Source organism: Oryctolagus cuniculus, chromosome 13, assembly GCF_964237555.1.
Source record: "Oryctolagus cuniculus chromosome 13, mOryCun1.1, whole genome shotgun sequence".
Lineage (NCBI taxonomy): Eukaryota > Metazoa > Chordata > Mammalia > Lagomorpha > Leporidae > Oryctolagus > Oryctolagus cuniculus.
The window spans coordinates 52281669-52298466 of NC_091444.1; the positions used below are offsets into that span (position 1 = coordinate 52281669).

The 16798-nt window shown below is 38.1% G+C and overlaps 1 long non-coding RNA gene across 6 annotated transcripts in view; it reads right to left on the reverse strand.

Moving 5' to 3' along the window:
* Window positions 1-16798, reverse strand: part of LOC103350933 (uncharacterized) — a 252701-nt gene that overhangs the window by 187802 nt on the left and 48101 nt on the right. For 2 of the 6 annotated variants that reach the window (XR_007909959.2, XR_007909961.2), the window contains exons 3-4: window positions 9485-9591; window positions 8108-8231 (exon numbers count right to left, since the gene is read on the reverse strand). The exons of the other annotated variants lie outside the window; for them this stretch is intronic. This is a non-coding gene — a long non-coding RNA (uncharacterized lncRNA). The remainder of the gene's footprint in view (window positions 1-8107; window positions 8232-9484; window positions 9592-16798) is intronic. 6 annotated transcript variants of the gene reach the window in all.

A 16798-nucleotide genomic window follows, 5' to 3' on the forward strand; every position in this document is an offset into this window, starting at 1 on the left:
TATATAATTATATAAAATAAATATTTGTTCAATACCTAAATTTTCAAGCAGGGGAGAAAAAACCATTAGGGTTTCTTTAAAAGGTTCATGATAAACAGCAAAGGAAAGCGAAGAGATTATTTTCTCAACACAAAAAGCCATTTCTCACACACACACACACACACACACACACTCTGTTCCCCACCCAGGGAATGATCAACATTGAGATATTCTTAGCCTGTTGAGCATCTAGAAACCACTTAGCTGTGGAGGAAATTTCAATTACACAATGGAGATTAAAGTTTCAGCACTTGGGAATAATTACAAAGATGTTTTCCATTATATAAGTTCAAGAAGAAAGGAAAGGCATGAAAACCCAACGGAAAAGCATTTCAAATTGTAATCAAATTATTACTTTTATTGCAATCACAGAAACGTATTGCAAAGCTTCAGATCTTTGGTCTAAGGCCGAAGACTAATCACTTAATAATATGGTTAAAACTCGAGAATCAAAAAAGCTTGAATTGAGTGTGAATATTTTAAAATATCAAGTTATTACTAGAACCATTAATTGCCAGGCTGATGTGTGATTCATCATCCAAACACACAGCAATATTTCCTTCTCTGAGATACATTGGTTATTTGTACAATTAACTGTTTAGTATTCTGAGTCTTTATTTGCCAAGTATTGTTCACACAACTGTAGCTGACTCCTTACAGCTATGTGATAAATTTTGGGGCTAGCGGTATGTTTTAAAATTCTTTTTAATGTTGAAATAATCTTCTAGTGAACAGCTTATGAATATTACCACCAAGAATCCATTCACTTTTCTTAGGATAAAAGAGTTGATGTAATTTTCCTCAGAAGAAGACCCTGAACCCTCAGTCTTGAGAACTGTGATTTGATAAGCTTAATCCCATTTTTAGTTTAATACGAGACTATTTCCTCTTGCAGGAAAGAGAAATTGGATGGACACATGATTCCACATCAGGAAATGTTTTAAAATTGTTCTGGTCGAAACATTCTATTTTCCACACTGTGTCTGAATTATGAAATATATTAGAACCCATCACAGAAGCACTCACAAGAAAGAGTCTGCCTGGAGATGGAGCCAAGACCAAGAAGTGGGGACCAGGAAACTCAGACCTGATCACCACCGAGCCCTGGTTCACCCACTCAAAAATGTTAACTCCCGGGCTGTGAAATTACTTACATGAGTAAATTAACTTTCAAAACATAAAGACTGATGTGGCTTGGTGAGATTGTCAGGTGCAGCTAAAATAATTCTTGTAAACAGAAGGCATTTGATTAATGTCTTTGATTAACTTCACCAGATCTTATAAAGATCTAGAAAGGTTCTCTTGATCTGATTACATGGAAAAGCAAATTTTTGTTGTGATTAATGTTCTTTAGTTCTAATGAGTCAAACATCTCCATTTGAAATTCCAAAATTTGTTTATTAAAATATTGCTATTTCCAGGACAGTCCTGATATCTGGAAAAGTTTCCCTCTATTTTTTCTTTTTATTAAAGATTTATTATTTCTTTGAAAGTGTTACTGAGAGAGAAGGTAAGACACAAAGATAGAGAGAGACGTTTTATCCATTGGTTTACTCCTCAGATGGCCATAATGGCCAGGACTGGCACAGACAGAAGCCAGGAACTAGCAGCCTCTTCCAGGTCTCCTATGTGAATGGCAGGGGCCCAAACACATGGGTCATCTTCTACTGTTTTTACAATTCTAAGAGCATGGAGTTGGATTGGGAGTAAAGCAGCTGGGACTTGAATAAGGGCCCATATGGGAAGATGGCATCACAGGTGGTTGCTTTATCTATTATGTCACAATGCTGGCCCCATCCCTTTGCTATTTCTGAAAAACAAACGACTCTGAATTTTATACACTTTTAAAATTAGAATGCATTTCTTTATTCTGCAGAACATATTTCTTTGTCAACAATGATATTTGCAATCCAACAATTTAGTTTAATACTGTAGCTAATAAAGGAATTTAAAGGTAGAATTAATATTTTGGAATTTAAACATGACAAATACTTTTGTTAAAAATGAAAGGGTTCAGGACTGTGCATTGTGGCATAGTGGGTTAAACTGCTGCTGAGAACACTGGCATCCCATGTCACATTGCCAGTCTGAATCCTAGCTACTCTGTTTTTCAGATTCAGCTTCCTGCTAATGTGCCTGGGAAAGCAGCAGATGATGGCTCAAGTACTTGGGCACCTGACAGAATGGAGTTTCTGGCTCTTGGTTTCCACCTGGCCTACCTCCAGGTATTTGGTGAACGAACCAATGGATGGAAACTCTTTCCATCTCTCCCTCTCTATCACTCTGCCTTTTAAATAAATATTTTTTTTAAAAATTAAATGATTCAGATAAATGGCATGTAGATGGAAAATGAAAATCACTTGTAATCCTAATCCAAATGATCATATCTGATCTTTTGAGACATATCTTTCCAGATAATTTCCATAAGTAGAGATTTCTTGTTACACACCAAAAAATCAAATCTTCTTATGTATGTATACTCTCTGTGTATGAAATGGTATCTTCATGTTGTCATATTTAATATTAGTAGTACAGCAGTCTCCCCAAGCCAACATAAATAAATATTATCATCCTGAATGACTGTTGAGTATTTTATTGTATGGATATAACATAATATGTAGTTTAAAATTTTCATTATTTAATTTCTTTGAAAGGGAAAGAGGAAGAGAAAGAGAGATCTTCCATCCACAGATTCACTCTCTAAATTCCCACAACAGCTGGTGCTGGGCCAGTCCAAAGCAAAGAGTCAGGAACTGACTGCATCTCCAGTATGAGTGGCAAGGATCCAAATACTGGAGTCATCATCAGCTGCCTCCCAGTGTGGGAATTAGCAGAAAGCTGGAATCGGGAATGGAGCCCCAACTTCCACCCGTGCACTCTGATATGGAATGCAGGCTACCTGAGTGGTATCTTAACCATTACACCAAATACCTGCTCCAATATAATGTTTTCAAACTCATCATTTATTGAAGAATATTCACTGATTCCCTTATGTTAGTATTATAAATGAGTTAGTAAGTCATCACACAATGATGTGCTTTTTTAGGATAAAATCCAATGATAATAACTGGCACATTTGAAAGTTTCCAAATGGCCTTCCAAAACGGTTGCACATTCCAGCTTTTCGTATAATCACAAGCCCTGAAGATAAAATCCTTATTTAATTTCAATTATCTTGTAGGTGATAAATGGTCATATTTTGCTGTTTCAGTTTGAATTTCTTTGATAGCTAATGGGGTGGAACTGTTTTATGGGTGAATTATCCGTTTTCACTGCTGTAGAAGAAACCACCTAAAAACTTGAGGGTGACCACTCATTACTGCTCAGAATTCCAGGCACCAGCTGGATGGTTGACATGGCTCATGTTGCTGGGTCCACTCATGTATCTGCAGCACACTGCAGGCAATCTGGATGCCTTTGCTTCTAAGCCTGAACATAAAAAAGCTGGAACACCTTGATTTTCTCCCAGCTGGTTCCCAGCATTTGGCAGCAAAGCCCAGACTGGTTTGCATGGTAGAAACAATGTTCCAAGAGAAGGAACAGAATTTGCAAAAACTCTTAATCCTTGACTTGGAATGGACACAACACCCAAACTGCCTCCTTCTATTTGTGAAAGCAAGTCACAAGACCAGCTGAGAATCAAGTAATGGGAAAGAGACTCCACTTCTTGATGCCAGGAACTTCAAACTCATATTGCAAGAGGGCATGGACACAGGGAGAGAATAGTCTAGCTATTTTTCAAACCATCTACTAACATATTTTCTATAGATCAATATAAATAATAAGCAGACCAAAACTCCCATTAAATTCTTATGAAACAAATTCATACTTTGGAAAACATTCAGATTTTCTTCTCAGTGTGAAGGGTAGGTTAATTTCTTCATCTGTCTCTTGGGTCAATAAAAGCATTAATTTAAAATCTTCTATTTACAGTATCCCTTTTTTTGCATAGATTAATCCAAGTGTAGGTTTTCCAAATTAGTTTTTGCTTAGGCTCATTAAAATCAATCCATTAATTCTGAATTTCTTTCTATAACATTTTAAAGCAAGAAATAAAGAAAAGAATAATTTTTCCCTTTCAATGCACTTTGTTTCTTATTTTCCAGGTTCTGATATCAATGTACTGTCCAGTGGGGAAGAGCTTCTCCTCCAATTGAATTTTCCTGGCACCACACCCAGGGTATTTTTTTAAATTTTTTCCTTAGCATTTTTCTAATGCTGAGACTCTGAGATTTGGGGAACTTTTATTTCAGAAACACAGACATGCTTAGTAAAGAGTTGTTCAGAACAAAGTCAACACCTAGATGCTGACAAACCAAACATCCTATTTTGAATATGGGACACTTCTTACGGAAAGGACAGTTAGAAGAGATACATGGTCAAATAACCAGGACAAACATTCTGTTATGTATTTTGATTTCCCTAGCAATGTAGGATAAATTGCAAATTTTAAAATATTCTGGCTATCTCCAGACATGGTACCTAGCCTCAGTATTTCTAATAGTCACTCGTTTGTTCAACAAATAGAAAATATTTACCTTTGCTACACATTGTAAAAGGCACAAGAGATACAGAAGTAGCAAGTCAAACACAGTCCCTGGGATCATTAAGTTCACAATCTACTGTGAGATACAAATAATTAAGCAGGTGATTATAAGCATTTGTGATAGGCAATTCTTCCTTGAGATCCAGACAAGAGGCTCCATGCATTTACATCTCAGACCCCAAAAAGTAAATTCATCAAAACACACATGAGTACTCTCAACTAAAAACAAATCAGACTAAGGTAAGGAGAAATGATCTTCAAAAAGATTATTGCAATGGGGCAGGGAGACCACAACATTCGGGAAAAGCACTACAGCCATAGGGAAGAGGACTACAGTGAGAGTGGAGGGGAATCATAGTAACAGGAGAGGGGAGCACGACAATAGGGGAGGGGACTACAGCAAGAGGGGAAGGAAACCACAGCAACAGGAGAGGGAACCAGAGCAACAGAGTAGAGGACCACAGCAACAGGAAAGGGGACTGCTGCAATAGAAGGGACGACAGTCAAGGGGGAAGGGACCATGCCAATAGGGGAGGGGACCACAGCAGCAGGTGAGGGGACTCCAGCCACAGTGAGGAGGGAACCACAACAACAGGAGAGGGGACCACAGCAGTGCGTACTGGGGAGGACTATAGCAACTATAATAAAACTGTTAAGTTTGTTTAATGTACAAGGCAAATGGTGTTTCTGTGCAGACTGTGAAGGGGCTGGGCTTCATGTCTGAACTGAGTTGCCTCAAACTAAGAAACACAAGCAGGTATGAGAAGAGAACAGAGAAAAGTTTACAACTCAGGGGAGTTTGCCCTTGGCAGGTGAAGGGTGGGGACCATGTTGGGTGCTGAAGGAACCCTCTCCAACTACGTGAAATTGAGTTCTGCAGTGGATTTTAACTTGGTCTCTAAGAGGCAGAGGGACCTTAGCTGATCCATGGACTGCACTCGATTTGGGGCAATTTTTCCTTTCTGATGAGTCAAAGGCATGATCATAATAAGCTTCTGATGATGGCTATTTTTAGAAAATATTGGAAAGTAGCTACAGGAAAATATTATCAGTTAGAGAAAAATATTTATTCATTTATTTACTTACTTTGGTGGGGAATAGGATATGAGATATAATTTCACCCTTAGTAACACAGGGATATTAGTACATTACTGCCTTAATGTCCCATTTGGAGTCAGAATCATCTGCAATATTTAGGAACCTCTCTTAGTTTATAAAACACTGTGGGCTTTCTTCTGTTTCAGAAAGCACACTTCAATCTTACAAAGTTCTGGCCAGGAAAGGGTCAACGTGACCTATCTTGCTTAATAATCTGAAAATCCATTTCGAGAAACAAAACACAAAATGATTTTCCTCAAAGAGCCTTTTTCTGCACTTGAGGCTTTACAGATATATTTTCTGAGAAGAGAGTAAATTTCCCTAAATTGCATGTTCTAAAAACTCCAGTAACATTTTAATAATAAAAAAAAAAGGCTTAAGCTCCTGTTGTCTACCTCTCCTAGACACTTATTAATGAGAAAGAAATCTAATCCATAATGGACTTGTTCTGGGAACCTGGGCCGAAGTCAGGCATAATTTAAACATTCTGTACAGCATTTAAAGACAAAGAACATCATATTATTGTTTTGAAGCACTGTGGTTTTTTTTTTAATCTTATCTTTGAAACCTAGAATTTTTTCAGCCTATTTAATTTTCTAGATATCTGATGACTATAACTTTGAGACAGATTAAGCTAGGTATGCACAGCTCAAATATTTTTAACTTATAAATAAGAGCACATGATATTAACCCAACAAGAAAAGTAAATAAAAACAAATGTATGAGAAGCTATTCAACAAAACATGAAGTAATGCTCCTCTATGGTTCACATTCTAAATTTCGGGAGAGAAGAATTGGGTGGGGAGAGTGTAAATATCAAATTATTTTACTTTTCCAATGACATTTCAGACCCCTTTCAGAAGCTGATCATATGAATGCCTCATTGTCACTGCCTCCAACCCAGAAAGGAAGCCAGCCCTTCCACTTTGCCATTGCCCTCTCTGTCAGTGATTCTCCCAGAACAAGAGTCAGCGAAGTTTTCCTGTAAAGGGCTGGATAGTAAATACTCTCAGCTTTATGAGCCATATGGTCTCTGTTTTGATAATTCAACTCCAAAATTGTAGTGAGCAAGCAGTTATACATGATATAAAAATGAATGAGTGCGGCTCATCAAACTTTATTTGCCATAATAGGTGTGGGCTGTGTTTGGCCCACAGACTGTAGTATACTGAATTCTGTGCTAGAGATGCCCTATTTGGTTTGACTTGGGAACTAAAGGAAGCATCCTATAGAGAGAAGGGAACTGAACTGAGGATGCTTCTGGCTTTTGTCCTGCCACCATCCTCCTGCTCACCCCTACCTTGAGTTTTCTGTGTTGACTGTGGAGGAGTGTGCCAAGACAGTGGTCCAGAGAAGAGGGTAGAGTTGACTGGGGTAGCTTTCAGTAAGCCTCACTGGAGAGCCTTACTGCTTGCAATTCTTCTGTGAATGCAGGGAAATTGAGGCTACTTTGTCTTCATTTTAGATCCATTTTTTACTATTTTCTCAGGGAAAACGCCCCTAAATAGAACTACTAAATCAAGTGGACAAGCCTTATTAAAGATAACTCCTCACTCACAGCAATACATAAAGATGTTCTTACCACAAAACATAGCATTGGTATTAAAATCTCTAACATCACAGTTGAAAATATCTGCCTTTTCTTTGCATTTCTTCATTACTAGTGATACTTAGAGCATTTTGTCATGTGTTTATTAGTAATTTGTATATCCTCTTCTACAAACTAGCTTTTTTTGGTCTTTTGTTTCATAGATCTCTATTGATGAGTTATATAACAGCAATAGAACAGTATGTGAACTGATATATTATATCATTATTTAACATTAGACTGCGCTGGTGCCGCAGCTCACTAGACTAATCCTCCGCCTACGGCGCCAGCACCCCCGGGGTTCTAGTCCCGGTTGGGGCACTGGATTCTGTCCCGGTTGCCCCTCTTCCAGTCCAGCTCTCTGCTGTGGCCTGGGAAGGCAGTGGAGGATGGCCCAAGTGCTTGGACCCTGCACCCGCATGGGAGACCAGGAGGAAGCACCTGGCTCCTGGCTTTGGATCGGCACAGCATGTCGGCCCTAGCAGCCATTTGGGGGCTGAACCAACAGAAGGAAGACCTTTCTCTCTGTCTCTCTCTCTCTCTCTCACTGTCTAACTCTGCCTGTCAAAAAAAAAAAAAATTAGACTGATAAGCAACTCTACGTTGAAAGTCGTGGTTCCTAAGAAAGTTAGGTTCAGATGAAAACTCTCAGTTTAAGAGGTATGTCTGTAATTGGCATACGCTAGAATTCTACCAGAATGCAACACAGAGGTGATCAACATTAGCATGCCCCCTGAGGCACACCTGGATGTTATTCTTAAATCTGATCAAAACCCTTGAAGCACAAAGGAGATTTTACTTTTAGAAGTTAAAGACTAGCAGGATCATCAATGTACCTTCTAGTGAGGCTGGCATTGTGGAGTAGCAGGTAAAGCCACAGCCTGTGATGCCGGCATTCCATATGGGTGCAGGTTTGAGTCTTGGCTGCTCCACTTCCGATTCAGCTCCCTACTAATATGCCTGGGAAAACAGGGGAAGATAGTCTAAGTGCTTGGGCCCCTGTACCCACATGGGAGACCCAGAAGAAGATCCTGGGTCCTGGCTTTGCCCTAGCCCAGCCTCAGGTTGTTGTGGCCATTTGGGGAGTTAACCCAACAGATGGAAGAACTCTTTCTCTCTCTCTGTCTCTTTCTCTCTCTCTCTCTGTAAATCTTCCTTTAACAAAAAAGGACATTCTAGTATGATGTGATACAGGTGTGAATAAAAATTTTAATCTTGAAATAAACCTAGATAGTAATAAAAGTTTGCTTTCTATTTATATTTTGCACATTTAAGATTTACAGAGATGATAAATTTTAGTTTTTGCTTTTAAAAAAGAGGAGAAAAATGTGTTCTTTGTATTATCAGGGAATTGACCCTTTTTGTTTTTGTTGATTATATTAAGGTATTTTCATTTGCATAGGCTTTAAATATCATAATTCTATACATGTAAGTACCAGTCACAATTCTGGTTTTTTCCTGATTAATAATCTTTATTAAAAGAAATGCAGAATTTAGTATGAAAAATCAAAAATATATAAAGTGTAGACAAATATTTCCAAGAGACATGGCATGAGACATTGTAGAATAGAATCTCACAAAAAACAAACTAGTGTGTATAAAGCAGTTCCAGAATATGGCATAAAGTTCAGGTTCTTCATATGACTTTGGTAGGAGGGCATTGAGAAGTGGCGATTTTAATATTCTGTCCTCTCTGCATTCAATTCTGTGTATTTTAATAGGTGTTTTCAAGCAGCAGGTACCTCTCAGAAACATCCCACTTGCTTCCAGCTAATGGAGTAAATAGTGCTTCTCTGTCCTTTGTGTTCAAGTGAGATGTTAAGGACCACTTTCTGTTGGACCTGCGCTTTGAGTCAGTTGGTTCCTTATTAGTTTTAATGAGGAACAACTCACACTGTGTTTGAAACATCCAAGAAACACCCTCTCCTCCCTCTCCACCTTCAGTGGAGGGCAGGTATGGATGTTAGAGGAAAGGCCTTGAAAATGGACAAAGTATTAGGGCTCCTGGTCATTTGTGTTGACACCATTTTATACTTGCTTTAATTATTGCAATTTTATACAAGGTTTTTAGAAATAGAAATATAATGCTTTTCTTTTTTTAAAAAAATATTTTATTTATTTGAGAGGTAGATTTACAGGGAGAGACAGAGAGAAAGGTCTTCCTTCCATTGGTTCACTCCCCAAATAGCTGCAATGGCCAAAGCTGTACTGACCTGAAGCCAAGAGCCAGGTGCTTCTTCATGGTCTCCCATCTGGGTGCAAAGTACCAGGCACTTGGGCCATCTTCCACTGCTTTCCCAGGCCATAGCAGAGAGCTGGACTGGAAAAGGAGAAGCCAGGATTAGAACTGGGCCCATATGGGATGCTGGCACTACAGGCAGAGGGTTAACCTACTGTACCACAGCACCGGTCCCGAAACATAATGCTTTTCTAAGAGTTTGAGAAACTATAACTCCAACACTTTGGTTCACTCTGATCCAGTTTCTCTTCCATGATCACCATTGCATTGATATATCTATTAGTCCACCTACCATAATTTATCCAATCTCCTGTTGATGTACAACCGGGTTGCTTCCAACCTTTGTGTATTATTAATATATCTGCTTTGAACATGATTGTACAAGACATTTTATGAACCTATGCTTTCATTTCTACTAAGTTAGAATTTTGATGGATCAAAAAGAACATATGTGTTTAAATTTAAAGGAAATTGCCAAAAGATTCTTCCAAATTGGGGCTGGTATTGTGGCACAGTGTGTTCACTTGCCACCTGCAACTCCAGCATCCCATATTGGAATGCTGGTTCAAGTCCCAGCTGCTCCAGTTCCAGTGTAGCTTCCTGCTGATGTACCTGAGAAAGCAGTGGAAGATGGTCAAGTGGGAGACCCAAATAGAATTCCTGGCTTCAACCTGACCCAGCCCCAACTGGCGCAGCCATCTAGGGAGTGAACCAGTGAATGGAAGAGCTTTTTCTCTCTCTCTCTGAAAGTACCCTTCAAATAAATAAGTCTTCAAAAAACTTTCCAAATTGATTTCCCCATCTTAGAGTTTCATATAAAGCAATGCATCAAAGTTTTCACTGTCCCATGTCCTGATCAATATTTGTTATAATAGTAGTAGCCCATTGAGAGGTTTTGATTTGTATTTCCCTGATGCTTAATGATATCAATAATACTCTCATGAATTCATTGTTCTATGTTCATCTTCATAAAACATCTCTAAGTCCTATGCTCACATTTTTATTATGTTGAATTTTTAGTTATTGAGTGGTAGGAATTATTTAATATATTCTGGATATGAGTCTTTTTGTAGATGTATATAGGAGTATTATTAATTACTCCAACTCTGTGGCTAGTATTTCATTTTCTCAATGGCATCTTTTACCAATACACTTATTTCTAACTCTTTCATATCAGAAGTTTTAAAATTTTTAATGCCTATTTATCAAATTTTTGTTTTCTATTAGGGATAGTAGTTTTGAGGATTAGTTTATAAGTCTTTGAATAGTACTACAGAAAGCAGATATCATTGCCTTATTCCAGATTACACTGGGAAATCATGCAGATGATTGCTATTTTAAGGAGGAAATTAGATATAGGCTTTTTGTAGATGCCCTTTATTAAGTAAAGGAAGTTCCCTTCATCTTTTTATGTTTTACTTTAGCAATGGGTTTCAATCCCTCTCATAGCTGAATAAGTTATGTCATCCATACAAATACAAATGGAGGCACTGCATTGTTGGCACATTTATTACAATACTTTAATTATTATCTTTAATCCTGTCTACCATATTTGTCTTATAATTTGGTAGATATGAATTGATTTTCTTGTGAACTGATATGAAAAACATAAGTATATATTCAACATATGCTTTCGTGTGTGTATATTTCTTATCCAAATGCATATATCCATACATACACACACACTTGAAAATGTGTTAAAAATCCATGAAATTCTTCAAATGAAAGACTCTCAAACATGTTAGAAAATTTAAACAAAATGAGAACTATTACAAATGATGCACATTTTTAGTAGCAAAATTACACAGCAATGTGTGCATTTCAAAACATCCATTTTCTAGGCACTTTAACAAATACCTTTTAAAAAGAAGCATTTTTTCTCTTTTAAAAATCACTGAGGAGGTTTCAAGATGACATAGTAGGGAGGGAGCTTACTGCTCTGGTATAGGAGAGGTTAGCTTAAAAAATGGAGAGAGTGCAGTTTCAGGGAAGAGTTAGAGAGAAAATGGCAGAGGAAATTCTACACAAATTAGAGGGGCACAGAGGACCTATGTGAAGGGTGTGGAAGTCCATGGGTCAGGACTCCAGCAGCCAAGAGCTTCCACACCAGTGTGGAAGAGTGAGATGAAACCAGACAGCAGCAGTCTAAGCAACTGGTGATAAAGCTGCTGAAAGAACCTAGAGGGAACTCAACTTGGAGCCCTGTGGGGGACAGTGTACCTACCAAACTAGAAAAAAAAAAAGGAGGACATGTTTCTCTCTACTGGATCACATTACAATGGTGTCCTGTAACAAACCAACAGAACAGGCACCATTTTGGACATAAGTGACAGCTGAGCCAGCTTGTGTCCTTACCCAGCAATCAGCCAAGTGGAAACTCCTGACTCTGGTGGGGAGAACTAACAGGAGGTTGAGTGCTCATGACTGTGTGCTGGAACTATTAAAAAAAAAAAAAACTGAGGCTGGGTTCGAAGACTCACAGTGTGGCAGTCACTGTGGGAGATTCTACACACTCAGGGCTTCCTGGTGACCTGGTAAGGGGCATTGCCAGGAAATTTGAGCTTACACTGAGGACTGCACAGATCCTTTATGTGGTCTTTGGGACAAAACAGACAAATATTACATCCACTGGGGCTAGTGCTCAGGCACAGGTCTTCTTTGAGGAGAGGAGCTCAGCTGAGCAGAATAAATCTCCCTTTGATAAGAAAAAAAAAAAGAGAAGATTTACCAAATCTGGGTGTGTCACGTCAGACACGCCATTCACCCTGGAGAACTGAACAGTTACCTGGCCACACCCACCACACACCTCTAGATATTCACTGAAAGCAGACACTCCACATATCTACAGAGACATAGTACAAAGATAAAAGCTGCCACAGCAGAAAAAAAAAAGAAACCAATGAGTATCTCCATGAATGCCTAATAAAAAATGCAACAAGAAACAAGAATAAGAAAGACAACATGACACCCCCAAAATAACACAATTCAATACTAGATTGTGAAGATGATGAGATTGAAGAAATGCCAGAAACGGAATTTAAAACACTGATCATAAGATAACACAGAAGTAATCAGAAGCAAATGCACGAGCTACTGGATTCTGTACATGATATGAAAGAAAATTTCTCCCACAAAATTGAGATCTTAAAGAGAAATAAAAATGAAATGAAGAATTCAATAGAACAAATAAAAATGCAGTAAAGCCTCAACAACAGAATTGGTGAAGCAGGAAAAGGCTATCTGCAATCTAGAAGATAAAGCACAGAAAATTTTACAGTCAAATCAAGAACAAGAAGAGGAAATCAGAAAACTGAAAAATACTGTTAGGAATCTACAGGATACTAGCAAACAACCCAACAAACAGGTTCTAGGTGTTTCTGAAGGCATGGAAAGATAGAATGGATTAGAAGGTCTTTTTAGTGAAATAATTACAGAAAACTTCCATAATTTGGAGAAAGAAAAGGACATCCAAGTAAAGGAAGCACATAGAACTCTTAATAGACATGACCAGAAAAGATCTTCACCATGACACACTGTAATCAAACTCTCTACAGTAAAACATAAAGAAAAGATTCTAAAATGTGCATGAGAGAAACACCAGATTACTTTTAGAGGATCTCCAATTAGATTCACAGCACACTTCTCATCAGAAATCCTACAGACTAGGAGAATGGAGAGATATATTCCAACTCTTAAGGGAAAAGAACTATAAACCTAGAATACTATACCATACAAAGCTCTCATTTTTGAATGAAGGTGAAATAAAGACCTGGCATAACAAACAGAAATTGAAAGAATTTGTCACCACCCATCTGGCCCTATAGAAGATTAAGGATATGCTAAATAAAGAAACATGGTCATCCGTACAAAATAAGGTAAAGAAAGGAAATCTCCCAGTAAAAGTTCAAAGGAAATTCTAAGTAAAAAATAGGAATATATTTGGAAAAATGGCAGGGCAAAGTCATTACTTATCAATAGTCACCTTGGATGTAAATGGCCTCAACTTTCCAGTTAAAAGACACAGACTGGAAGAACGGATTAAAAAATAAAACACATCTATGTAGTGCCTACAAGAAATAAATCTCACCAACAAAGATGCACGCTGACTGAAAAGGAAAGGACGGAAAAAGATATTCCATGCCAAAGAAATCAAAAAAAGGCTGGTGTAGCCATCCTAATATCAGATAAAATAGACTTTAACACAAAAACTGTTAAAAGAGACAAAGAAGGGAACTATGTAATGATTAAGGGATCAATTCAACAGGAAGATGTAACTATTATAAAAGTATATGCACTTAATTACAGGGCACCTGACTATTTAAAAGAAATGTTAAGGGATCTAAAGGGAGATACAGACTCCAATACAATAATAATGATGGGCTTCAATATCCCCAGTTTTAGCAATGAACATATCAACCAGACAGAAAATCAGCAAGGCAACAGCACAGTTAATCAACATTATAGACCAAATTGACCTAACAGAAATCTACAGAACTTCTCATGCTATAGTTGCAGAATACACATTCTTCTTAGCAGTGTACCGATCTTTCTCTAGGATTGACAGCATGCTAGACCATAAAGCAAGGCACAGCAAATTCAAAAAATCAAAATCAAACCATGAATCTTCTCAGACTACAATGGAATGAAGCTGGAAATCGACACCTCAGGAATTTCTAGAACATATGCAAACACATGGAGACCGAAAACATGTTCCTGAATGAACAGTGGGTCATAGAAGAAATAAAAAGAAAAATCAAAAAATTTTTGGAAACAAATGAAGATGACAACACAACATATCAAAACCTATAGGATAAAGCAAAAGCAGTGTTAAGAGGAAAGTTTATACAGTTGATGCCTACATCAAGAAATTGGAAATACACCAAGTAAATGAGCTATCAACATCTCAAGGACCTGGAAAAACAACAACAAACCAAACCCAAAACTAGTAGGAGAAAATAAATAATTAAAATTAGAGAAGAAATCAACAAAGTTTAATCCAAAAACACAGTACAAAAGATCAGCAAAACAAAGAGCTGGTTTGTTGAAAAAATACACAAAATTGGCAAACCATTGGCCCAACTAACCAAAAAAAGGAGAGGGAACAACTAAAATAAAAAAAAATAGTCTCCAAAATGATGTTTCTGGCATAATGCTCTCTCTCTCTCTCTCTCTCTTTTTTTTTTTTTTTTTTTTTTTTTGACAGGCAGAGTGGACAGTGAGAGAGAGAGAGAGACAGAGAGAAAGGTCTTCCTTTGCCGTTGGTTCACCCTCCAATGGCCACCGCGCACCGCGTTGATCTGAAGCCAGGAGCCAGGTGCTTTTCCTGGTCTCCCATGCAGGTTAAGGGCCCAAGGACTTGGGCCATCCTCCACTGCACTCCCGGGCCATAGCAGAGAGCTGGCCTGGAAGAGGGGCAACTGGGACAGAATCCGGCGCCCCGACGGAGACTAGAACCCGGTGTGCCGGCGCTGCAAGGTGGAGGATTAGCCTATTGAGCCACAGTGCTGGCCTATAATGCTCTCTTCACTCTACCCTCTGTAGTGCTTCAGACTCATCTGATTTAAAATAAATCTGGACCAAGTCACTCTCCCCATGAAAACCTCCACTGATGTGCAGCAGACTTCAGGGTGAGTACTTAACTCTTTAACATGTGTCAAATCCCTCACAGATTTCAGGCTTGTTCTGAATTATGTATCATGTTTCCACCTCTATGGTCTTTTCACTATTCTCTGCATATGAGGATCCCTCAGGCCCTTTTATATTTGCACATGTTTTGCTCATGTACATGGAATACAGAACACTATTCCTCCTCTTTCTATCCATGGAAGTTCTACTCATCCCATCACTACCACGTGTAAATGTCAGATTGTCCTAATTCTCATAAGCAGAGCTGATGTGTTCTACCCTAGCTACCCACTCTTTCTACCCCATTTAAAGTCATAAGAGAAACAGGCATTTTGTGCAGTGGTTAAGATGTTCACAACTAATATAGGAAAGACTGGTTCAAGTCCTGTTCCTGCTTCTGATCCAGTTTCCTATTAATGCAAATCCTAGGAGGCAGAAGGTAATGGGTCAAGCGGTTGGGTTCCTGCCATCCACTTGGGAGATCTGGATTGAATTCCCAGCTCCTAGATTCAGCCTAGTTCAATTCTGGCTGTTGAGAGCATTTGGGAAGTGAACTAGCAGATGGAAGATCTCTTTCTTTCTCTCTCTGCTTTTCAAATAAATAAAATAAAAAATTTTTAAATTAAGTCATAGGATACTATGCTGTAATGATCTTCTGACAAATTTGTTTCCCCAACAGACAGAAAAAGTGCTTGAGCCCTAACATCTAATAAAGGAGCTAGGACCAGGTAGAAGCTCAATAAATTTTGTTAAATGAACAAATGAAGCAGAAGATAATAGAATACAAAAGAAAATATGTTCTGATAATTTTTGTTTTATCTAGATATTTTTGCTTCCTCTTATTATAAACCCAGAAAAAAACCTGAATGATGCCAGATCACCAAAGATTGTACAGCTCATTTTCATTCCTGGAGTCTGCCAGCAAGAGAAAAGACCACAGTTCTCACATTAGGCTGCAGCTGCTATTCATCTGAGTTGTCCTGTTTTCAGTAATATGCATGATGATTAACTGCTAGAATTCAATAATGAACAATAAGATTAAGTGATGACTGAGAATTAATTTAATTATATAAACTTAAGTGAGGATACAGGCTTTATGGATTTTTTTGGCCAATGTTTGACGTATTACTTATGGTGATATCTATGGTGTAACTAGAAATAATAGATTAAAATTAAGAAAGGAAAAATTTTTAGAGAAAGATAAAAGTCTCCAGACAGTGAGATCTACTAGACTGTGAAATAGGCTTTCAAGTAAAGTGATAGAAACAGAATCCCTGGAGACATTCTAAATAAAGGGACAATGAACTAGAAAGTATTTGGCTGAGAAGAATTCTGCATTGATGACTAGAGCAAGAAGGGGCAGGGAAATGGGGTGATGACCAGACGTGGCACAGAAACAGACTGTGTGCTGTAAAGAGAGGGGGATGGGCTGAGACCCAGGAGTTCAGAAAGGTTTTACTTAGGAAAGAGGCAAAGATAGCATCAGTAACAGCAGGAGGCAGTCAGTAGTATGAATTAACACTGCATTCAGACAGATAATTGCAGGTTGGTAGAGAAAGCAAGCTATAAAAAAAAAAAAAAAACACCATAGGACAGCAGCTTGGCTGGACAGACTAGATCTTGATCAAAAAGGGGCTTGATAGATTTGCACGCCTTAATCTTG